The sequence below is a fragment of the Cynocephalus volans genome, chromosome 16 (genome assembly GCF_027409185.1).
Source record: "Cynocephalus volans isolate mCynVol1 chromosome 16, mCynVol1.pri, whole genome shotgun sequence".
Classification (NCBI taxonomy): Eukaryota; Metazoa; Chordata; class Mammalia; order Dermoptera; family Cynocephalidae; genus Cynocephalus; species Cynocephalus volans.
Window position 1 is genome coordinate 44582380 of NC_084475.1, and position 25872 is coordinate 44608251.

General features: G+C 38.8%; 1 pseudogene; it reads right to left on the reverse strand.

Moving 5' to 3' along the window:
* LOC134364518 (uncharacterized) overlaps positions 1–14988 on the reverse strand; it is a 191895-nt pseudogene extending 176907 nt beyond the window's left edge.
* Positions 14989–25872: the final 10884 nt, after the last annotated feature.

Sequence of the window (25872 nt, forward strand, 5' to 3'; positions counted from 1 at the left end):
GAATGGTCACTTTATTGACCATAAAGTAGATTGTCTTGAAATAACTATTGAATGTTATACAGTTATGTGTGTAGAAAGGGAGTTATCACTAGACAAAGAAAAATGTTTGCCCCTAAATGCCTAATCACAGAGTGCTTTATTCACAGCATACAGGTGGTGGCTGAGCATATTACTTGTAATATTCTTTCAGTTTTGAGGAAAATAGTGACAACTTAAATACAATGAAATTGCAGTCTTTTCAGCTTTTTTTTTTTTTTGCAAAGAAAATGGCAGCCATATAAAATGTTACTTTTCCATACACAAGAATACTTGCTGTCAGGAGAATTGGTGCTTGCATGAATTTTTATTAAATGATAAATGAGATTTAAAAATTTTTATGAAGTTGGTATTTCTGGCCACAATTGTTTCTGTAAGTGGCTTGCTTAAAGGGTGTAATTCTGGATGAAAGTATAGCAGTTAAATCTGAAGAATCTGGAGTCAGACTAACTGGGTTCAAAACCTAGCTGGACTACTCACAAGCTATGTGACTTTAGACAAGCCACTCAATCTCTCTATAACTCAATTTCATTGTAAGTAAAAGGCATTATAAATACCTACTGCAATGAATTTTTATAAGAATTTCATGGGATAATCCATAAGAAATGCTTATGCTGAGAGTAATCATGCAATACATATTAGATATTTTAACAATTGCTATTGTATCCTAAACATAGGTGGATTTCAGTCTAGCATATTAGATTACTAAGGAAGTTATAATTTTGAAAAGAGCTCAATCACCATGATTTTGACTCTTTCCCAACACTTAATTATTTCCTTTAATTATCTAGGCAAGAAAATCTATAACTTACTATTGAACTTATTTTAAACCTATACCTATACACAGCCATATAATATGAAGAAATCCTTAGCTGGGCCAATGCTGATCAGTGGATTAGGAATCCTTCACTCTCTCTCTCAATGTAAGTCATTCAACTTTCCAGATTTGTCGTCGGTGTGTGCATCAACTTAAAGTATGAAGGACTGTTGTCATTAGTCTTTAGAGAGAAATATTTCCCTAATTTCTGGCTTATGTTCAAGTTGAATGTCCATAACTTTCTATAAAAACCATGTACTATAAACTAGAATTTTCTACTTTAGATGGAACATAGAAAAAGAAAAAAGATGACTGGATGAAAAAACACTGACATGGATTGTCCTATTCATCATTTAGCTGGATATGGGCATTTTGATAAAATATTTTAACATTTTCCCTCTCTCAGGTATGAAAAAATATTGGCTTTAATTTTTAAAATATTAGGCTTTTAAATTAAATTGTGATTAATCTGTTTTTCATTCTTCTAAAATTGGCGCTTATTTGTTTTGTGAAACACCTAATGAGCACTGGTCCACAAAAGCTGAGTGTTTGAGTAGTCCTGCTGCCACAGGAGAAAGACTACAGATGCACTGTATGTATAGGAGCCATAAGACAAAACAGACAATGCAAGCAATAGAAATTCGGGGTGGGGAGAGAATGTTTCAGGGGTGAAGGTCACCAATAGCTCTACAGATGAGGTGGGATCTGTACCTGACCTCAAAGGACAAATGGAACTTTTAGACATATAAGTGGAAGGACAACGTTTCAGGCAGGGAAGACAATGTACACAATAGCATGACAGTAGGAAAGTTCAGGGCATGTCCAAGGGGCAGTGACTAGAATAGTTGGACTAGAGCAAAGGGGTGAGGGGCAGAGACCTTGATTGGAGCTGTCCAGTGAGGTCTATCAAATAGTTGGCACCAAAGCTCACATTAAAATATCTACTTAGAAACTATATTTAGAAGGAATATGAAAAAGTAAGAGAATGGGAGAAAGAAAGTAATCATAAAAAGCATTAGGAGAGAGAAGGCTTATTTCTGTGCCTTATTTCTATACATCAGTTTGATGTTCTATATCACCAAGATATACATTTCTACCTTTCTGAAAAATAATCCATGAAGGATGTCTTTCTCTATCAAAAAGAGAAACCTTTCTTTGTATAATAGAAGTGGTGTGAAGAAATCACCAGATAAATTGTCATGGTGTTGTTTTTGCTATTAAATGTCAGATTTACAGGTCTTCATTCTTTGTATTTATGACTGTGATGGGGAAGACAACCAGAGTGGATATACATCTCCATGATTTTGAGTAAAATTCAAAAGTCATTACAGCGGTTTGAATTAACAGAATGCAATGCTATTCAAAAAAATGTAAACAAAGGCTTTATTCAGTCACCTCCTCTATTAAAAATTGTTTCCATTACTTAATTTTGTGAATACAGAAAATACCTATTCCTATATAAAAAACAATTCCTCATGCAGGTGGTTCCCATCTTTTCCTTGGTCCTTTTATTGCCCAACTAGCTGGCTTTATTTCTCTGTAAAGAAAGATATGACCTCACTGTTTTATTGCTCCAGGGAAATTCATTCTTTCATTTTTGATGGGGTAACAACCATTAAAGTAGTGATTAACAGCCTTCTCATATCCCTCAACCCAGAATTTGGACAATGCTGGAAATGCTTATACTTTCTCTCCTTCCGATGCCTTCAGAAGAAAAAAAATATTCTTGAGAGAAATGTAAACTCAGACAAAAACATGACTCCCCAAGTGATGTTCCATGGTGGATAGAGGGATGTGGGGTGTACATATATGGTGCATGTATATAGAAGTTTGTGGAAGAAAGAGGAGCTAGAAGGTCAAGATGCTGAGCCAGGGCAGAATGGATGCAAGAGAGACAGTCCTTTCAGATTCATTTCTTGAGGATACCCTAAAAATATCTGGGTGCTGGTGAATAAGAGCTGGCAGGAGATTTTAATAAAAGTTGCTGTGACTTTCATATCATGACAGCTCACTCCACTGACTCATTGGCCTCCCCTCTCTCCTGGCACCCTGTGGAAATTATAATGATGCATTTCCTATTCAGATAAGCCTATACAGTAGAATGAATAAGGGGCCATCATCGGGCAACATCTTTCACAAATTTCTCAAATATGAAAAACAAATGGAAAAATGACCATGACAAAGAAATAAAGAAAGTTCCAATCCAAGAGTTCTGCAAGGTAACACAGCATAGGAGGATATGCTTCTTCTCAGAAGAATCTCTGTGAGACCACAGGCTTGGCAGCAGCAGATACAGAAGAGGAAGAGGGAAGATAAGCAGGACTGAAAACAATGGGTTTGTCTAAGGGCCAGAACACAAAGCATACCCTCTTCTTCTCTTCATTGGGGCCAGCAGCCAAATACATATTCACCCCTAAACAAATGAACAAAAACTCCAAGAAGTCTCCTTTCTGAAGAAATTGAACAGACTATTAGCCATCTAGTGAGGAATTAGGAAAGGTAGTAGGGTTGCTGGAATTCAAAATAAAGACCTCGTTTTGGCTTCGGGGGACCAAGACTAATGGCTGGCCCCTGTTCTTCACACCAAAGCAAGTGTTGTTGGTCCACGAGCCCCACTCCTACGTCCATAGAACTTGCTGCCAGCATTCTTTCATTCATAATATTAATTGACCACCAAGGACTCCCAAATATTTCATCAAAACTTTCAGCATGAATGAAAAGGCCAAATCAAACAAATAAAACTGAGAGGAAATAGAAAATACAGGAACAAAAAAGAACTTCTAAAAAATCCTCTCTTTTCCTGAGAGATGTGAGAAAATATTATGTCCATATACCAAGAACAAGAAGCTATAAAAGACTGGTACAACCAGAGAGCAAGAAATAGTTCACAGAAACTAAGAAAACAACATACCAAATAAACAAATTCAAGGGAAAAAATGGAAGATAAAGGGAAGAGACTCTACCAGAACAAATTGTAAAAAAAAAAAAAAAAAAGACAGAGAAAGAGAATTAAAAGAATTTCTAGAAAAAAAGAGAACTAAGAAAATGAAAAGGAAGACATTTACATACACAGAATAAGATAAAATCTTCAGACCTAGAGAGACACACAGTCTTTTAACTGAAATGGTTATCCTAGATATATATTCCCAGTCTCTGTTTTTTTCTCCCCAGTAAATAGGTGATATAAGTTAAATCCTCACTTATCATATGAGGAGATTCATAAGATGTCCAAAGTGAAATAATAATGGAAGTAAGACCAGTAAGTTTTTCTCTTGTGAAAGAGATTTTTGACTTGGCAGGGGTAAGATGGTAGACACATGTTTTGTCTTCTGTTATAAACTATCTATGCCATTTCATTTTGTAAAATCAGGCATAGGTTTTACTTTGATTTTTAAAAATGTAGATCAGAGAGGCACCCTGACGGAGAGGCCCAAGATCCATGGAGACCAAGTGCCCTGCAGTGCCAGCACGTGACCTAGCAGGTAGGCCTTGCCGCCACCAGACTCCATCCCTAGCCCAGCCAAGTGCGCACTGACCAGAGGCACCCCACCAGAGAGGCCCGAGATCTGCGGAGACCACACACCCAGTGGTGCCAGCATGTGGCCGAGCAGGTAGGCCTCACCACTGCTGGACTCCATCCGCAGCCCAGCCAAGTGCATGCTGACCAGAGAGGTGCCTTCCCAGAGATGCCCAAGACCCAAGGCACCAATGGGCAACCAAACAGACACTGAGGAAGCAGTGCCAAATTGGCAGCCCCAGCAGCATCCTAGCCAGACAATAGTGTCAAACCAGTGGACTGTGAAATCCCCTGCCACAATGACTAAATATCAAAGGAAAGATACCAGAAATATGAAAAATCAAGAAAGTATACCACCAAAGGGTAATAACTCTCAAGCTCTAGATCATATAGAACAGGAAGCCCTTGAAATATCTGACAAGGAATTTTGAGTGATAATTCTAAGGAAACTAAATGAGATACAAGAAAACTCAGCTAGACAACACAATGAAATGAGGAAAAGCATACAGGACCTGAAAGAAGAAATGTATAAGGAAATCAATGCCCTGAAAAAGAATGTAGCAGAGCTTGCTGAGCTGAAGAATTCATTCAAACAAATAAAAAACACAACAGAGAGTTTAACCAGCAGGCTTGCAGAAGTAGAAGAGAGAACTTCTGACCTTGAAGATGGGCTGTTTGAAATAACACAGGCAGATAAAAAAAAAAAAAAAGAATTAAAAACATTGAAGAAAATCTAAGAGGGACAGCAGACAACCTTAACCGCTCAAATATCCGAGTCATGGGTTTTCCAGAAGGGGAGGAAAAAGGAGATTGCATTGAAAACATATTCAACAAAAGAGTGGTAGAAAACTTCCCAGGTATAGGAAAAGAAACAGATCTTCAGATTCAGGAAGCTCAGAGATCCCCAAACATATTCAACCCAAAAAGGTCTTCTCCAAGACATGTTATAGTCAAATTGGCAAAATTCAAAGACAAAAAGAGAATCTTAAAAGCTGCAAGAGTGAAGCATCAAATCACCTATAAGGGAGCCCCAATCAGACTAACATCAGACTTTTCATCACAAACCCTAAAAGCCAGAAAGGAATGGGATGATATATTCAAAATACTAAAAGTTAGAGATTGCCAGCCAATAATACTCTACCCCACAAGGCTATCCTTCCAAAATGAAGGGCAAATAGTATATTCCTCAGACAAGCAAAAACTTCAGGACTTCACTACCACACGACCACCCTTACAGGAAAATCTCAAGGGAGTACTGGGTTTGGTAACTGAAAAATAACTACCACTGCCATAAACACTCAAGAAAAATCAAAACTCACTAGTAAAATATAAATGCTAACAATGAAGAGAGAAAAAAAAAGTTTATCTACAACCCAAGGAACCAACAAATCCAGAAGACAAACAGTAAATCAGAAAGAAAGGAACAAAAGACACTTAAGACATCCAAAGAAAAATCAATAAAATGCTAGGAGTAAATCAACACTTTTCAATAACAACTCTTAATGTAAATTCCCAAATCAAAAGACGCAGACTGGCTGACTGGATTAAAAACGAGGATCCACCTATATGCTGCCTTCAAAAGACCCACCTCACCTATAAAGACTCAAATAGACTAAGAGTGAAAGGATGGAAAAAGATTTACCATGCAAACAGAAATGAAAAATGAGCTTTACTAGCTATTCTTATATCTGATAAAATAGACTTTAAACTAAAAACCATAAAAAGGGATAATAAGGGCCACTACATAATGACAAAAGGATTGATCCATCAAGAAGACATAACAATCATAAATATATACACACCCAATGTTGGAACAGCCAGATTTATAAAACGAACTCTATTAGACCTAAAGAAGGAAATAGACACTAATAACATAATAGCAGAGGACCTGAACACCGCACTGCCAATGTTGGACAGATCATCTAGGCAAAGAATCAGCAGAGAAACACAAGATCTAAACAACACTCTAGACCATCCAACAACCTCAGAATATTCATTCTTCTCATCAGCACATGCATCATTCTCCAGGATAGATCACATGTTAGGTCACAAATCAAGTCTCAACAAATTCAAAAAAATTGGAATTATCCCATGTATTTTTTCAGACCACAATGGATTAAAATTAGAAATCAGTAACAAACAAAATTCTGGAAACTATACAAACACATGGAAATTAAACAGCATTCTATTTAATGACATATGGGTCCAAGAAGAAATCAAACAGAAAATCAAAAAATGTAATGAAAATAATGAAAACAATGATACATCAAACCAAAGCCTCTGGGATACTGCAAAAGCAGTACTAAGGGGGAAATTTATTGCATTAAATGCTTACTTCAGAAGAATGGAAAGATGGCAAATGAACAACCTAATACTTCACATTAAAGAACTAGAAAAACAAGAACAATCCACATCCAAAGTTAGCAGACAGAAAGAAATCATTAAGATCAGAGCAGAACTTAATGAAATTGAAACCCAAAAAACAATACAAAAGATCAATGAATCAAAAAGTTGGTTTTTTGAAAAGATAAATAAAATTGATAAACCATTAGCATGGCTAACTAAAAAAAGAAGAGAGAAGACCCAAATAACAAAAATTAGAAATGAAAAAGGTTATATTACAACTGATACCTCTGAAATACAAGGAATCATTAGAGACTACTATAAACAACTATATGCCCACAAATTTGAAAATCTGGAGGAAATGGATAAATTTCTGGACACACACCAAACTACCAAAACTGAACCAAGAAGGTGTAGAAAATCAGAACAGACCAATAACAATAAAAGAGATTGAAGCTGTTATCAGAAGGATCCCAACAAAGGAAAGCCCAGGACCAGATGGATTCACAGCAGTATTCTACCAAACATTCAAAGAGGAATTGACCCCAATTCTCTACAAACTATTCCAAAAGATTGAAACAGAAGCAATTCTCCCAAACTCATTCTATGAAGCAAACATCACCCTGATACCAAAACCAGGTAAAGATACAACTAAAAAAGAAAACTACAGGCCAATATCCTTGATGAATATAGATGCATAAGTCCTCAATAAAATACTAACTAACAGAATACCACAACACATATGCAAAATTATACACCATGATCAAGTGGGATTCATCCCAGGGATGCAAGGTTGGTTCAACATATGCAAATCAATAAATGTGATACACCATATCAATAAAATCAAACACAAGGACCATATGATCATCTCTATAGATGCTGAAAAAACATTTGATAAAATTCAACACTCATTCATGATAAAGACTGTCTACAAATTAGGTATAGATGAAAAGTATCTCAACATAATTAAAGCCATATATGATAAACACACTGCCAATATCATCCTGAATGGGGAAAAGTGGAAAGCTTTCTCTTTAAGAACAGGAACTAGACAAGGATGCCCACTCTCACCACTCCTATTCAACATAGTGTTGGAAGTACAAGCCAGAGCAATCAGAGAAGAGAAGGAAATAAAGGGCATCCAGATTGGAAAAGATGAACTCAAACTGTCCCTGTTTGCATCTGACATGGTCCTATATATCGAATATCCTAAAGCCTCTACAAAAAAACCTCTTGGATTTCATAAATGATTTCAGCAAAGTTGCAGGATACAAAATCAACACACAAAAATCAGTAGCATTTCTATTCTCCAATAGTGAACATGCAGAAAGAGAAATCAAGAAAGGTGGCCCATTGTCAATAGCCACCAAAAAAATAAAATACCTAGGAATTGAGTTAACCAAGGATGTAAAAAATCTCTATAATGAGAACTACAAACCACTGCTGAGAGAAATTATAGAGGACACAGGAAGATGGAAAGATATCCTATGCTCTTGGATTGGAAGAATCAACATAGTGAAAATGTCCATACTACCCAAAGTGATATACAAATTCAATGCAATCCCCATCAAAATTCCAAAGACATTTTTCTCAGAAATGGAAAAATCTATACAGACATTTATATGGAATAACAAAAGACCATGCATAGCCAAAGCAATTCTGAGCAAAAAAAAATAAAGCTGGAGGCATAACACTACCTGACCTTAAACTACACTACAAAACAGCACGGTACTGGCATAAAAACAGACACACTGATCAATGGAATAGAATAGAGAATCCAGAAATCAACCCACACACCTACAGCCATCCAATCTTTGATAAAGACACCAAGCCTATAAACTGGGGAAGAGATTGCCTCTTCAGCAAATGGTGCTGGGATAACTGGATATCCATATGCAGGTGAAAGAAATTAGACCCATACCTCTCACCATATACTAAAATTAACTCAAAATGTATTAAAGAATTAAATATACACCCTGAAACAATAAAATTTCTTAAAGAAAACATAGGAGAAACACTTCACGAAGTAGGACTGAGCAAAGACTTCATTAATACGACCCCAAAAGCATGGGCAACCAAAGGAAAAATAAATAAATAGGATTATATCAAACTAAAAAGCTTCTGCACAGCAAAAGAAACAATTAACAGAGTTAAAAGACAACCAACAGAGTGGGAGAAAATATTTGCAAAATATACATCTTACAAAGGATTAATATACAGTATATACAAGGAACTGAAAGAACTTTCCAACAAAAAAACAAGTAACCCAATTAAAAAATGGGCAAAAGAGTTGAATAGGCATTTCTCAACAGAAGATATATGAATGACCAACAGACACATGAAAAACTGCTCAACATCAGTCAGCATTCGGGAAATGCAAATCAGAACCACACTGAGATCCTATCTCACTCCAGTTAGGATGGTTAATATCCAAAAGACTGTGAATGATAAATGCTGGCAAGGTTGCGGAGAAAAAGGAACTCTCATACATTGTTGGTGGGACTGCAAAATGGTGCAGCCTCTATGAAAAATGGTATGGAGGTTCCTCAAACAATTGCAGGTAGATTTACCATATGACCCAGCAATCCCACTGCTGGGAATATACCCAAAAGAATGGAAATCATCAAGTTGAAGGTATACCTGTTCCCCAATGTTCACTGCAGCACTATTTACAATAGCTAAGATTTGGAACCAGCCCAAATGTCCTTCATCAGATGAGTGGATATGGAAAATGTCGTATAGCTACACAATGGAATACTACTCAGCTATAAAAAAGAATGAAATACTGCCATTTGCTGTGACATGGATGGACCTAGAGAGAATTATATTAAGTGAAACGAGTCAGGCACAGAAAGAGAAATATCACATGTTCTCACTTATTTGTGGGAGCTAAAAATAAATAAATAAATACACAAATAAACGGGGGGGCGGGGAAGAAGACACAACAGTTACAATTCCTTGAAGTTGATATGACAAACGAACAGATATGAGGTTGTTGGGAGGGAGGGGAGAGAGGGGGGAGGGAGGGGAGCAAGGGGGGAGGGCAGGAGGCTTTGGTAATGGGCCACAACCACATTGTATATTGACAAAATAAAATTAAATTAAAAAAATAAAATTAAATTAAAAATTATTTTAAAAAAGAGAAAAAAAATGTAACAAAAATTTAAGTAAGAATCGTGGACTATGTACTTGCTAAGACAAAAACCTGATTAGAATTGCAAAGTGGGTGAAGAAAGACCTAAAACCCCAGCCGTGTGTTCTCCAACCCTTTCCCCAAACTGCTGGTGGTCACCTGTTTTCCTTTCTCTTTTTTCCATTCAGGTCCCCAGGGTCTCCACATCTGCCATCTGATATCCAGACCTACTTAATCCTCCTATTCAATCCTCTTCACAACCTTCGAGGCAATGGAAGAGGAAGAGAAATAACATTTATTACGCATGCTTTATGCCTACATTTTATCATGTAATTTTTCTAAGACTTTGCTGAGGTCAATGTTATTATTCCCATTTGAACAAGGTCCAAAGAGCAAGGGATCAAGTTGGTCTTCAAACTGACATCTGTCTGTTTTGAAGACCCATGTTCTTCCTAGTATATCATGACACTTCCTTGTCTGTATATTTAGTTACTAGATAATTAATTTTTTTCCCGGGGGGGGAGAAATGGGAGTAAATTTTGTGAGGAAGTCACATGTCTTACTATAATGATTCCCATAGTAAGAAAGGTTCCCAGTTTTCCACGGGATTAGAGCGCAGTGATGTGAGAACTCAGGAATCTCCAGTATAAACATGCAGCCAAGGGACCTGCAGATCAACAGCTCCTGTGCTACTGACACCACTTGCTTTCAGTGTATAATCAGCGAGTGCTCATACTCTGTGAAACTGGAGAAAATAAAAAAGGGAAAAAGCTTTGACACACGGAAGACACAGTGCATTTACTAAAAACTTCAAAATCAAGATTCAAGACTTGTCTTCAGCATGAAACACAATTACAACGGAATTGCCAAAACCAAAAACGAAGTTGCCAAATGGACCTGAAATCTCAATGATGCCCACTTAGCAAACACCTCATCCACTGCCCCAAATACATCGCTGGACATCTGCTTTGTACTCAGGGTAGCCAGCCCCTTGACTGTACTATCCTCGCTAGTTTTTCTTACCACATTTGTTCTTTAAGAAATACTGAAAGTAATTAGTTTGATGACCTGGAAAATCATTCTTAAAATTCCCCACAACATTTGGTAGAAAGAACACAAGGAAACCCTTACAACTGATAAATTCCTAATTTACAACTATTAACCCCATGTGTTCTCCATCTCCTTGCAAAGAAAATGACTCTGTATTCATGTTAGGAATATTTTTTTTAAAACAACTGTCAAATTTGGAGTGTAGGTTGATTTTGTAGCTACTTAAGCCTGTAGACAAACCTGTAGATGAGTTGGATAAGAATGTGACAATGCACCTGTTAGTCGGCTGGCAAGTCAATTTGCATTACCTCTAAACTTAGGTTACCGATAACTTTAAAAACTACTTTGTTTAACATATCAGGCCAAGGATGTGTGTTTTCTACTATTTCTTATATGTGATCCTTCCTCCTATTAATACTACCTGGGACAGGAAGCTCATCTCGTTATAATTGTTTGTAAAACAGATCTTAGGCTGCTGGTTAGCTCAGGTGGGGAGCATGGTGCTGATAACACCAAGGTCCAAGGTTCCATGCCTATATTGGCCAGCCACCAAAAAAAATCTTAGATTGAGAATGAACCTAGTTTATGCTGAGATGCACGCATGGTTGAGCATATCTTGGGGTGACCAGTTGGGCAGCACAACAGAAATCTACTCACTTAAGGGTCTCCGGAGCCTCCTGGGAGTAATTCATCTGAAGAGAAGAAAGTAGGAGTATTTGAACTGGGTCCAGCATTAGTGAAGCAAACACCTCTTCTGATGCCTCCTCAGCTCATGTCTCTTTCTCCTAAAAATGTTCTTCATCCAAAGTACTGTTCACACTACTTCCTAAAATTCTACTTCCAATGTCTGCTAATAAAGCAATGGACCACATGATCTATGGCCACAGATGGACTAGGGGTAAGACACCTGACCCCAAATGGGCCAATTAGATTCTCTCTTCTGGAAAATTTTAAATAGCACATAGAGGATACTATAATATTCATTGAATACTCAGTCAATGTGAGCTCCTGCAGCCATTCTCTGACTGTACACACAGAAGCAAGGAAAGCTGGTCTCAGAAAGAAGCATGAAACAAATTTCTAAAAGAGAGGTCCATGGCTCCAGAAATAGTGAGAGTTGATGCCTTAGTTCCTGACACTGTTGCAGTTTCCTGATGTAATCCCTGGTAAGGCTTGAATATCTGCCTCGACACACCCCTGCACCTGTACAATAAATTTCCTACTTTCTTTTTTTTTTTTTTTTTTTTTTGTCTTTTTCGTGACCGGCACTCAGCCCGTGAGTGCACCGGCCATTCCTATATAGGATCCGAACCCGCAGCGGGAGCCTCGCAGCGCTCCCAGCGCCGCACTCTCCGGAGTGCGCCACGGGCTCGGCCCCCTACTTTCTTTTTAAGCTCATTGGAGTTAATTTTGGTTATTGCTAAATTCCTGGGGAGAAGGACTGTAGAGTGAGTTAAAGGAAGGAAGGAAGGAAGGAATGAAGGAAGGAATGGATGGAGGGACAGGGGAGGGAGGGAGAGGGAGACGGAAGGGGAGAGAGAACAACAAGAGGTACTTCACTAAAATATCTATAAAATGTTGACAGCACATGTCTGTATACCAGACAGTGGTATGAGTTGACATGAACTTTCCCTAATTGGAGTAATTGTTGAATCACATTTAGCCTCAGGTGGACCCAGCAGGCTGAGCAGTAAGGGAAACCATACTCATCGAAAGCCAAGAGGCTGAAGAGGACAAGTCTCTGTGGCAGGGACTTCACAGTGGGGTTGTGCTTTGGATGATGAGGGTACAGTGGCATCTTTGGTGACATTAGCAGTAGTCAGCCCGAGACATAAAATGATCCATGTATTATGGAAGTTAGAGAACTAGAGCTAGTTCTCAAGGACCTGTGTGACACCCACTGGAGACTCCCAGAAGCACTTGGTGGAGGGGGGCTTGGAATCCCCACACATCAGGCTGGGATGTCTCCATAGAAATACTATTTTGTTACAGCTACTTGAATATCGTTTTTAACCTTTGGGCTGGGGTAACATGGTACAAACACACACATATATACATGTTCATTGCTGGGAATTTCTGTTGGCCTCTGACTTCTACTCTTGTTTATTCTGTATAACTCCAGAGGGCAGTCCTATTTAGCCCTTCAAATATTTGAAGACAATCATGAGGACTTCTCTATCTGAGATTTCAGGATCTATGCCTGTCTTTCATCTCAGTAGCTTCACCATTTCCTTATCTGACCTGGGTCCCATACACCAGACACGTCTGTGCATCAGAATCACGTGGGGCACTTGTTAAAAATACAAAATATACATTCTTTGTCCTATCTTCAGAGATTCTGATTTAGTATTTCTACGTTGAGGACCAGAAATCTCTGTTTTTAAGTAGCTGATTCTATGTCACTGATGAAGCCCTGGCATTGGTACTGACTCCATACCTTATTGGTCCCTTTACTTTGAAAATATGCAATTAGTCAATTATGTGGTGTCCAAAAAAGAAAACTGTATCCCGTATATGACTCACCTGTTAGAGTCCAAAAAAAGTGGTCGTCATTTCTTTGCCCAGACCCTCTCAATGCAGCCTTGAATTGCATTAGCTTTTCATCAGTCTCTGTTGATTTGTTACAACTTTGTAATCATTATGACTCTGTAATAAGTAAAAATTCATGTGTTGTTTTGCACAACTTTTGATTTCTTCATTCTGCACTTGTACAATTTATACTTGGAACCTGAAAGTAAAAGTTTACATCTCCCTTTGAAACTCTATCTTGATTTGATTGACAAAGATCTTTTAAAATTATTAGGATTTAAGCAATATTTATGCTATCCTTTCCAGTTTTGTATTACACGCAAATTACAGAAGCATGCTTTCTATGACTTCATATAAATTGTTAGTAGGAACTTTGTACAGAATAGGACCAGGAGCACAGAATTCTGAAACATCATTAGAGAAACATGTTCAAATGCATTGTATTATTTTCCTATTGCTGCTGAACAACTTATCCAAAACTCAGTGATTTCTCACAACACAAATTTATTACCTTATTGTTCTGGAGGTAAGAACTCCAAAATGAGTATCACTGAGACTAAAATGAAGGTGTTGGCAGGGCTGCATTCTTTCTGGAGGCTGTAGGAGAGAGTCCATTTTCTTGCCTTTCCAGCTTTTAGAGGCCGCCTGCATTGCCTGGCGTGTGTCCCCTCCATTTTCAAAGCAGCAACAGCTGCTAGAGTCACAATGTCATCTTTGTGGTTCTGACTCTTCTGCTTCCCTCTTTCCCATTTAAAAAACTTTGTGATTACATAGGGCCCTGGATAATCACAGATAATTTTCTTTCAAGTCAGATGTTCAGCAAACTTAACTCCATCTGCAGCCTTAATTCCCCCTTGCTGTGTAACACAGCATATTCATAGGTTCTGGGGATCAAGTCAAGGACATCTTTGGTAATCTGCCTACAGTAAGCATCAATAATAACAGTCCCTGACGGTATTAGACTTTGCACATCACAAAGCCTGTTCCCACATATTGCCTTGTTTGATGCTCATTCACCTTTGTGTACTACAAAACGCAGCTGCTATTAGACCCATTTTAGAGATGAAACTCAGAGAGCATGTAACCTCCCTTAGGGTCAAAGGTGCCACTAAGCAACAGAGTTGGGACCAGAATCCAGGTGTTTTGCTCCTGGCCAGGTGATCTTTATAAGCATTTATCCAGCTATGAATCCACCTAATGTCTCATCATCTAACATTTCCCATGTTGGTCACAAGCATATCATGAAAGACCTTGTCAGATACACTTTATGTCACTGCTCTGGTCTGCAAGTCAAGTAACATCAGAAAAGGAAGTAAAGTTTTTTTTTTTTTCAACATGCCCTTAGGGAACTCATGCTACTTCCTTGTGACAGCTGCTTTTTCTTTTCCTTTTCCTTTTTTTTCCCTTGAAGAATGTGAACACAACTAAAAAGCCAGTATCAGATGTTCCTACAGCTTGATGACCATCCTATTGGCTTGTAGATTCTGCAACTCACCTTTCCTGCATTTGGATGAGATTCTCTTCAGGATTCCTCAAACCTACTAGAAGCCGCATCCTCCCCATCGTCGTCTGATGATGGAGCAGGGACGGAACTGTTTCACAAGGTATAAAATCATCAAGGTTCAAGTCTATTGTCTATCTCTAGAAATGATGTTTTTCCTCCCCTTCAGTTTCTTCTCTGTGTCACTGTTTTTCACTTGCCGTCTTGTTGACACCAATTTTAATTACCTTCTGCCTCTTGAAAAACTCCTCTTTCTTGGTTTCTGCTCTGTATTATTTCTTCCAAACTGTTCTGGAAACTTTCAACCTATTTAATAAGCTCCTTTGTGGAGACACATACTTAAAGTGTTTTTCTTTTCTCATCAAGTGGAGAGACCAGATTGCATTCACAGCAAGTGAAATCATGCGCTCGTGAGCCCCAGGTAGGAAGGCACAAACAGCTGCAGCGACCCTGCTGTTGGTGCATGTTGAGGTCGCTGGGCCAAGTAGGTTGTATCGTCCCATTTCCTAGTGTTTGCTGCTGCTGTCCACCCCTTTCAGTATTTCTTTATCTTCATCACAATCTGATTGAGCTCTTTCCTCTCTGATGCAAATCCCTGAATCTGCATTTTGTGTTGTTCTTTTTGTTTTCTTTCTTTACTTTATTGCCCTTAAAGGTGAGCACCTCCCAAAGTCCTACCCTCTTTTGTGTGTGTCTGTGGTCCCTGTCCAAAATCTTGTCTCTTGTCATAATTTCTAGTACATTCCATGTGCTGATAATTCCCAGTCTATATCTCCAAGCCTCATCGTTTTCCTTTGACCTGGTCCTGAACATTTAACTCCCCCAAAACTTCCCACTCTTGCCTGAATCTTAACATACCTAAGATGGAAAACTTGGCCAGTTTAAAGTTCCATATCCTGAATTCAACCTCTTACAATTTGTCAGAGAATCTTTAACATCTTTGTTTCCATTCTTTTCTTCTTACTTGTCATAATTTCTCCCCAAATATCACAGCTATCACTTCCTCCTTTACCTCCAAAATGCCTCCTCCATTTGGTTGTTTCGCCCACTATCATCCTAGCTTAAAAACTCACTATATGCTGCACGACTGCAATAATCTAACCCTGCAATAATTCTCAACCCTGGTTGCACATTAGAATCACCTGGAAAAACTTTTTAAAAAAATTTGTATCTGGTCCCAACCTCAAAGATTCTGATTAAATTGGGCTGGGGTGGAGCCCTGACATTGGCATTTTTTCTTAACTCCCCAAGTGATTCTGCTATGCAGCTAGGCTTGAGAATCACGGAGCTCATGTTTAGTTTCTACCCATCTTTCATCGATTTTTGCCTATTAGGGTATGGTTCTCAAGGATTCCTTCTTCATACACTCACCTACTCAAAGCTTTAATTTATTAACACCTCTGTGATAATTTTCAAACTCATCAGCTTAGCTTCTGCTACCCCCCAGAATCTGACCCAAATCCACCCTATTAGCATGAAAGATGATCCTTGAATACATCATCTCTGGAATCTGCTTTGCAATTTCCTGCCTTTGTGCATTGTTGACACTCTTTGCCTGCACCCATTTCTTCCCTCTGAGAACATGTTCAACATTTCTACGTGTCCATCCCAAGCCTTTCTCTATTTAACCACCTGATCACATCCTTCCCTAAAATCCCAATCATCTCCAGCTTAAACCGACCTTGGACACTTTTCACATAGTCCAGTGGTTGAAGGATCAGGCTTTTTTGCATTAGACAGCACAGATTCAAATCCTAGTTTCTCTGCTTCCTGCTATGTGACTTTGGCATGTTGTGGAATCTCTCTGAGCTTTGTTTCTACATTTGCAAAGTGAGTGTGATAATAGAACCTACCTCCTAGAGTTGTTGAGTAGATTAAATGGAATAATATAGGGAAAATGTTTAGCATATAGCAAGTGCTAGATAAATGTTAGCTACTCGGTTATTTTTATTATCATTGTTTGTATACATGTACCATCTTCCCAAATAGATTGTAAGACATTGAAGTATAACACAGAGCCTTACAAAATCTTTTGTCTTCACAGTGTCTAGTGCTGTTCCTTGAACATAGTAAGTACTCAACAAGCTTGTTTAATGAGTAACTTGAGAAAAATATTCTAAATATATCAAATGAAATTTAAGTGACTGTAACCTCTAGCCTGACTGTACAGCCCTTTGGTTGTGGATGGACTTTATAGAATATTCTGATTAAAAACTAATCTTTTTATAGCATAGCCTTAGAAAAAGATGAAAAAACACCTTGAAGCCTTTTAAGACAGTTACAATTCCCTAGGTATAGCTCTAATGTCAGCTAAAGGCTCATGGTCCCCAAATCTTCTGTGATTCTGCTAAATATATTTGGTCTATCCTCCTAAAAATGAATGTTCCTATAATCCTAACAAAAATAGACCAGCCACACAAGGTGGAATTAATTCTTTTGAGGCCAATTTCCTGCTTTTTACTTATTCCTTGGCCAGGACAGCATTGGCAAGTGGTTCATTTCTTGTTTGAATACATCTATGCAAATATATTTCCAATGAGATTATATGAAAAATACTCAGTTTGACTTCAGTATTTCCTGAGATCAGCATACCAATTTCTTTGTGAGGTATCAAGTCATAGAGAGTTCAGTTTAAGGTATTTCTATTTTCCTGCTAGTTTTTTTTTAGGACTTTCTCTTCTTTTCTTATGCTGTTTTCTCCTAATCTATATAAGAAGAGCTAATTTTGAAAGGCTAATCCAGAATCAATTTGTCCTTTAAGAAAATAAACATTGTAACAATTGACAGGGAAATTCTGCTCAAATACCAAGAACAATCAAACCATACACACAGTTATGGACTGAATTGTGTCCCCTCAATTCATATGTTGAGGCCCTATCCCCCAATGTGACTGTGCTTGAAATAGGACCATTAAGGAGGTAATTAATATCAAATGAAGTCATGAGGGTGGGGCCCTTGTTCAACAGGACTGGTGTCCTACTAAGAAGAGGCAGAGACACCAGAGATCTCACTTTCTCTCTACACAGGTGGAGAAAAGGCCATGGGAAGACATAGCAAGAAGGCAGCTGTCAACACCCAGGAAGAGGGTCCTCACTAGAACCAACTCTAATAGCACCTTGATCTTAGACTTCCAGCCTCCAGATCTGTGAGAAAATAAATTTCTATACTTTAAGCCACCCAGTCTATAGTATTTTGTCATGGCAGTCCTAGGAGACTAATACACACATCCACACACCAAAGGGAAAATTTCAAAACCTGATTTTCTGAGAGAAAAATACTGGTTTTCTTCTCCTCTTCACTACTAGCGGTCACTACTATTGGCCTCTCTTGGCCTCCTTGACGCTCTCCCTGTTACCCTAAGATTTTACCATCTGCCACAGTAAATTTTAACAAGCCCATATATAAAGTTTTCCTACTAAACCTAGAGTACAATGAAGGCCTGGCCATCTGTAACCCTGGGGAAAGTTCTTCTGGACCACCGCATTTTTCCAGACCACTCACTATTAACCCTATAAGCACTGGATCCTTACCATCCTTGGGAGGATTTTTGAACTTTAAAATCCTCCTAAAAATACTGATACTTCCATGTCATCTTAAACTTTAGGTGAAACTTACCATTTCTATCTCTTGTTTCTTCTGGGTCATTACTGTAAAGTGCTGATAACTAAGCTATAGATACATAGAGGTAGATGTTGGAATTTTAACAGTAAAGCCTTACATAGCACTTAGATGTCAGTGAGTGTTTTAATCCATTTACATATATTAACCCATTTAATCCTCAAAGCCACAGGTACAAAGTGGGTACTACCATTGTCCCTGCTGTACAGCCAGGATGACTAAAGCACAGAGAGGTCCTCAGGGCTGGTAAGGGGAGAAGATGGGCTTTGAAATGAGGCTGAGAGGGCTCTAGAGCCGATGGATTTCAGCATCATTAATTTCCTGCCTCTACTGAAGACTGAGGTGTGAAACTCAACAGAGACCAAATACCAGTCATAGCCCTAGAGTCTAGCTGCTTGACAAATTCTTTGATTTCAGCTGTTCAGATTGTTGATTCCTTTTCATTAATGTCACACAAATCTTATGCAGGTGTAACAGCTTGTAGGTGGTGTAATGGAGCTAGATTTCTGCTAAAGACCTGAGTAACTCAAAAGCTGGAGCACCTTTCTGCCAGGAGGGGTTCACTGCCTCTGGAATCATTGTCTTCTGAGTTTTATGTGGATCCTTTCATCTGTCAGGGCATTAAAATTATTGTCTATAATTGCAGCACCCCTAATATGCTAGGTCTCATTGGTATAGGTGTGCTGCAGAGTAGACAGCTCAGAACTTTAAACAAGCTGCAGTGCCTGGCACCCAGATCTTGGTTTATAATACCATTCTCCAATAGAAGAACCAGGGTTCTGTGGAGAAATGACTGAGTCTAGGACTGAGGAAGGACATATATAAGATGAGCCTGAAGCATCTTGTAGTGCCAGAAAGTAAGAAAATGCTCAAACGAAACAAAAAACCCAAAAAACAAAAAAACCACAATGATGGGGGTATGTCAAAGAGATGCAGGCAACAGCCAAAAGAGCCACCAATGGCCAAAGCTGCAACAGTGGGAGCAAGAAAATGAAGAATTATTAGATTATTACCTGAAGAATAAAATAAATATCTATGAGTCTATACTTAGTGAATAAATAAATGAGGAAGAAGAGAACTTTCTTGTACAGAAGAATTCCAAATAAATTATGTAAATTCTTCATGCTAGTGGAGGGGGAGCCTAACTCCCTACTTCTTAAGTATGAATTGTGCTTACTGTCTTCCTTCCAAAGAGTATACGGTATAGAAAGAGAGAAAAATATAAAGAATCACTTTACATTGGGGACACCTGACAAACACTGCCTCAGCCAAGTGATCAAAGTCCACAGTGACAGATAAGTCATATGGATAGTGCCTGCTGTGGATATGATGATGAGACTGGCCCCTGAGTCTTCTTCCCCAAAATATATTACCTGATTACCCCATTATAATCATGAGAAAAGCATCAGATGAGTCCCAATGGAGGGGCATCCTACAAAATACCTAACCAGTACTCCTCAAAATTATCAAGATCGTCAGAAAAAGGGACATCTGAGAAACTGTCACAGCCACGAGGAGCCTTAGGGGACATGACTACAAAAGGTGGTGGTATCCTGGATGGGATCTTCGAACAGAAAATGGGCATTATGTAAAAACTCAGGAAATCTGAATAAAGTATGGAATTTGGGGAGTAATAGTGTATCAATATTGGTTCAATGACCAAGCTACCATTCTAAGGTGAGGTATTGATAATAGAGGAAACTGGATGTAAGGAATAGATGAACTCTCTGTACTAGCTTCGCAATAGCTGTGTAAATCTAAATGTAAAATAAAATGTTTATTTCTTTTTAAAGTCACTGCAGTACATCTACTGCCCAGGCAAGGTTCCTAGAGATGCATTTGTGGTATCACACTTGCACCAACTAGCAGTTCTTTGGATTCAGATGTAACCAGCCTTTTCGTGCTCCTCTCTTTTACTCTCCTATCAGTGTGCTATGACCAGGATGGACTCTGCCCTCAAAGTTCCTGGAACCATGGCTCATACTTTATGTTTTTCTAGTTATTTGTTCTCAATACATGGGTACCTCAAAAAGTTCATGGAAAGATTCATAGTATCTTTTAATTCTACTTCTCACAAACTTACTGAAGTACTTTTGTATTATGATGTAATGAGGTGCTTACATCCAATAAGATTCATGTTTCTTATAACTATCCCCCACATCATTCTTTATTTGTGGGTCTGATATCATGACACCTTCCCTTCTGCTCAAACAAGATAACATGTGAGCATATGCTAATCAACTCTCATTCGTCCATAGATAGTATGTGTAGCATACATTTTTGTTGGATATTATGCATATATATGCCTCATCATTTCCAAACATTTGAGCTCAAGATTATTTATTCCAAAGCACACATAGGTTTCTTTGTTGGTGTTAATCCTAGTCCACTCAAATAGGTGCCAATATTGGATGAACATATAAGGATTTTATTGGTAAAGTGAGAGTAAATGGGAAGAAAATCAAAAATAGCTGGGAGAGCTATTAGACCGTGATACAAGTCTGACCTCGAGTGAAGGAGAGACGAAAGATTGAGTGAAAGTAGATATTAGCTTGTACCCTGAAATCTATGTGTAACATCAATAAAACCACTTAGAATGATGAAATATGTCTAATGACTTTAATTTATATAAAATTACAATATTTGCCCATGTAAGAACTGTCAGCATGTTATTAGCCTGGTTAAAATGAGAGTGACTTCATTTTTTAGCACCTAACTAGGAGTGAAACATGCAGGCGTCACCAATGAAACCAAGGCAATCAGCATAAAACTGATCAGAAGCTCATCTGTGCTCAGAAATGCACTTCCTAAAACAGGAATTATTAACCGTTGGCTAAAATTTGATCTAATTTTCTACTGCTCTGTTTCAGTTTGACATGCCAAGACCCACCTTTCAAAAATCAAATAAGAAATTTAGCCTTTTGAAAAGCATTGTGTCATAGAAAGGAGTGTCCACATAACTTTTTTTATTCTCATGTAATGGACAGCATTCTCACTCAGGCATGTTCACTAAGTGGTGCTGCCCCACAGTTTCCCATGGCACAGAATCCACAAAAAAGCTTGACAGTTTCTGATCATTATCTTTTCTCAGTCCTAACATCATTCTGAGCAAATTACTCTATTACAATCCTACCCAACTCGGTAGTGACATGCAGAAGGGTCCTCACAGTTATGAGATGGGTCATAGATAATGTATTAACAAGAAAAAATGCTTATGTTTGTGATTTGCTTTTTCAGATAAAAAGCAGTTTAGATTCAATATCATCCCTTTGTAATTTAGAATTATGCCCATCATAGTGGAGAGTAGGGATGGCAAAGTGTATTAACAAGTGACCTCACTGTTAGCAGGTCACACACACCCTGATAATTCAGAGGAATGTTATCAAAGTTCTTGCCTTTCCCTTTGGGTTATATCTTGTGGAGGGTCCACAATGCAATGTGTTTTGTCCCTGCTCACCTACTCAATAGGCATAGACACTGCTGTCTGAGTCTTGGGGACCTCCCCACATGGCTGCCTCCACCTGATCACGGTAGGAAAACCCTCCCCTATGGATAGTGCTCTGTTTTCCTGCCACATCTCCACAGGCACTCAGAGAACTATTGCATTCCTCTTCTCTCCCCTCTAGCCAACACAGGTCAGCAGACAGGTCCTTGTGTCCACTTCCGTTCAAGAGGGGTGTGTGTGTGTGTGTGTGTGTGTGTGTGTGTGTGTGTGTGTGTGTGTGTGTGTGAGAGAGAGAGAGAGAGAGAGAGACAGAGATGGAGAGTGACAGATTGGATCTTTGTATAGAGCTGACAGTCCTCAGGCCCAACCTGGGCCTCCTCTGTGTTGTGTTTAAAGAATCCCCGAGTCCTTCTCAGCCTTGAATTGCCTTATCGAATGCTGTCTCTTGTTGCTCCTAGCTATGGTAAGTGCTGTGCCCTAGGAGGACAGGATCCTTCCTACCACGTGGAAATGAACGTTACTCTTTTGCAGATTCTAACGTGCTTTCTGAAAAGGTGAGAGGGAAGTGACAGGCCCCAGGAATTGTGCCTGGGAATGTCATCTATCACATATATCACAGAAAGAAATGTTTAAGAACTCGTGTCCTAGGTCCCTATATTGAGATGCAAATGTTTCCTCCTCCTACACAGAGTGGAGCTCGTCTGTGCTCTGGAGGGCTCCAGTATTGAGACAGGAGCACCTCATTCTTCCCTCTGCACCATACACATCTTTTATCTTCTCTTCGATACTGGCTCTTTCTTTCTCCACCTGTGGCGAGCCCGTGCACTCTATGCTGTCCCTGTCACTGAGTATGATTTCTGTGCTGCATCTACCCTGACTGCAGCTGTCAGTGTTGCTGTTGATTTTTCTTGCAGAACTTCCTCTTCTCTTGGTTTGCCTCTTTCTCATCACATGCTCTGCAATTCCTGGGCATCACAGACCCCACCGTCCAGTCAGAGCGCCTGTTTGTTCTGTATAGCTAACTGACCCAACGACAGTGCAATGGGGTCTCTGTCTTTTCTGGCTTTGTTTTCTGATGAAAAAGAGTGGATTTTATTGGCCACCCCAAATGTTTTCCTTCAAGCTTCTATGTCTGAAACAATTCCAAAAACTTGAGGGTTACATTGTTATCTCCCTTTCTAGATTTGCCTTTCTGTCTGAAAATTCAAAAATGCTAACTTTTTCAGGTTGGGTATTGAAGATAGATAGGTATAATAATGCTGCTGGAGACAGGAGCCATTAAGTCTTTATTGGTCATTGACATTATATCCTTGATGAGCATATCATACTAGCCTGGGCAAAGTATAGAGCACAGAAGAAATGAGATGCAGGACAGGTAGGACTTTTTAGGGGGAAAAATGTAGTCATAGCACTCAAAAATATTATTAATTAAATGAATAAATAACTAGGCTGTTTGAAGTGCTTTAGAGTCAGAGACATTATTTTTTTATTATTTTTTTTTTTTAACGGCTAGCCAGTATGTGGATCCCAACCTTGGTGTTACAAGGTGGCAGTCTAACCAAATGAACTAACTGGCCAGCCCTAGAGTCAGAGACATTATAATTCTTGATCAATTTTATATCAGAATAGTCTGCAAGGTACAAAATAGTCACTAGCTCCTTTACTATGTAGTGACTGAAAAAATGATTCCAAAAATATATAACATCAAGTAACTTTGGTCCAAGAACAAATTACATTGTAGTACAGTTGGCTAATGATCACATACCTTGAAGACTAACAAGTTTGTGAAAAGGGCTAAGATAAAATTTTAGATAAATCGTGTGTTTATTTAGCCATCTGTCCTTGTGTCTTCCAGCCTGCACTGTTCTTACCATCATGGACTTGAGAGATGACCCTTGAGGTCTCTTCATATTTAAGATGTGATTCTAGGAAACATTTTATCAAGTCTGCTTGCAAGTTGCAAAGATCATTAGTTACTCCCCAACTAGAAGAATGATTTGATCTAAGTTTAACCTCTACTCTCTGCTCCTGATCAGCCCTCCATGACTGTGCCGGAGAGTAGGGAATGGCCAAAAGGAAGCCATCAGGAAAGCAGGAAGAAGAAACAAACTAGATACCCATCAAGAGCGAAGTCAGGTCCACCTGTAACATTTGCAGGGCCTGGGGAGAGAGTAGAAATAAAAACCCCACTGCCTAACCCCTTCTACCCTGTTCTACCCTGCCCTATGCACCCCACCACCCCGTTCTGTGCTGTGCTGTGAACAGCCCTTTGCATGTGCATGGACACTCTAACATGCCCATGCAAGCTCTGTCTGCCATCACTACCTCTACCCACTCTCTAGGCTTGTGCACGCCAGCAGTATTATCTACCCTAAGAAGAGAGACCTAATAAAGAAAGCCTGGAAAGAGGACTTCAAATGCTAGAACAATTTGGGCAGGGAACTCCAAGGTTCCAGGCACTAGGAGTGTGGTGTAAAATGAGAATCTAGGGCTCCAGTAGATTTTTCCTTTTAGCCCCTGGACTCCTTTCCCCAGGGAGAACAATGCAGCTAGAGAAGGGCCAGAGGAGGGCCCTCCAAAATGCATGCCCCAGGGCAGGGTCCCTTTTTGCCCAGGTCTTAGGTTGAGTTGACTATAGCCCTACTTGAAATAGAAAAGTGGAAATGTCATTGTCCAACCTGGTCATGCCATGTATTAAGAAATATAATAATGGTGGCAAACATGTCAGTAATTTGAAAAATCCTAACATAGGGTAATATAGAATTTTTTTACCCTAAAATTAAGGAGTGATGGAAATGATTAGCCAATGTGAAAGATTATTGCTAAACCCTTATAAATTAGCTTTAGAATATCTTTAGATGGTCATATATTGTTACATTTGATTATAACTCTGTCTGAGTATAGAATCACCTTATTTGAAATTAAACTGTGTCACTAAGCAGTAAAAATCTTGCTTTGGGGCAACAGCCCAAGCCTCTATATTGTGTCCCTCAGCTTAAATTTCTTGTGGCTTCCAGCTCTGTTTCTGAGAAAAAAAACCAGCTAGACTGTCTCTTTATTCCTTTCTAATGCTGTGATTCTCAGATTCAAATCCAACTAACATTCAAGCAGCATTTGCCATTTGGATAATGCTAGGTCATTTCATATACATCCTATCAATTTGACCATGTCTGTGAAATATTGTTAGTCCCACTTAAAGGTGGAGAGATGAAGACTCAGAAAAGTCCAATGACTTGGTACGGATCTCACAGCTGTGAATACGCAGAGGTGGTTCTTAAAGACAGATCTTTTATCTCCAGGCCCAGAGTCCTTCTGGCTGCAGTATGCAGTCTCCCAAAGTCACCCTTGATATCACAGCCTAAAGCAGAGCAAGCTCTTTAAGACTAAGGACTATGTTCATAGATGTATCGTTGTTGTCTAGAACAGGGCCTGGAATATTGTCAATGCTCAAAACACTACTAATTAAATGAACAAACAACTACAGGACTGATGGTACCTACCCACCCACTAAATAGAGAGAAAAAATAAACTATTTTGACTTAAATGCTTTCTAGTTTACCCTTATTTTCTACAACACTCTAGGCAACAGTCAACACAAATCCTGGCTTTGTAGAATGAGTTGCTCTCCAGCCTTAAGGATCTATTCTTTTAAGTGAATATTCTTTAAAAGACATTTTCTCCCAACATTCTCCCATCAATATCCATTTGACATAGCTTTTGCTAATCTTTTTCTGACCTAACAGAATCAGGCATTAATGTATCTGGTAGGGGAAAAAGTTATAGCTTCTCTGCTTTGTCATAGGTCCAATGTTATTAAAACCATCAACTGCCTTTCTATTTCTTTTACACATACTTTTCTTTCATATTCTCATAGCTTTTGAAG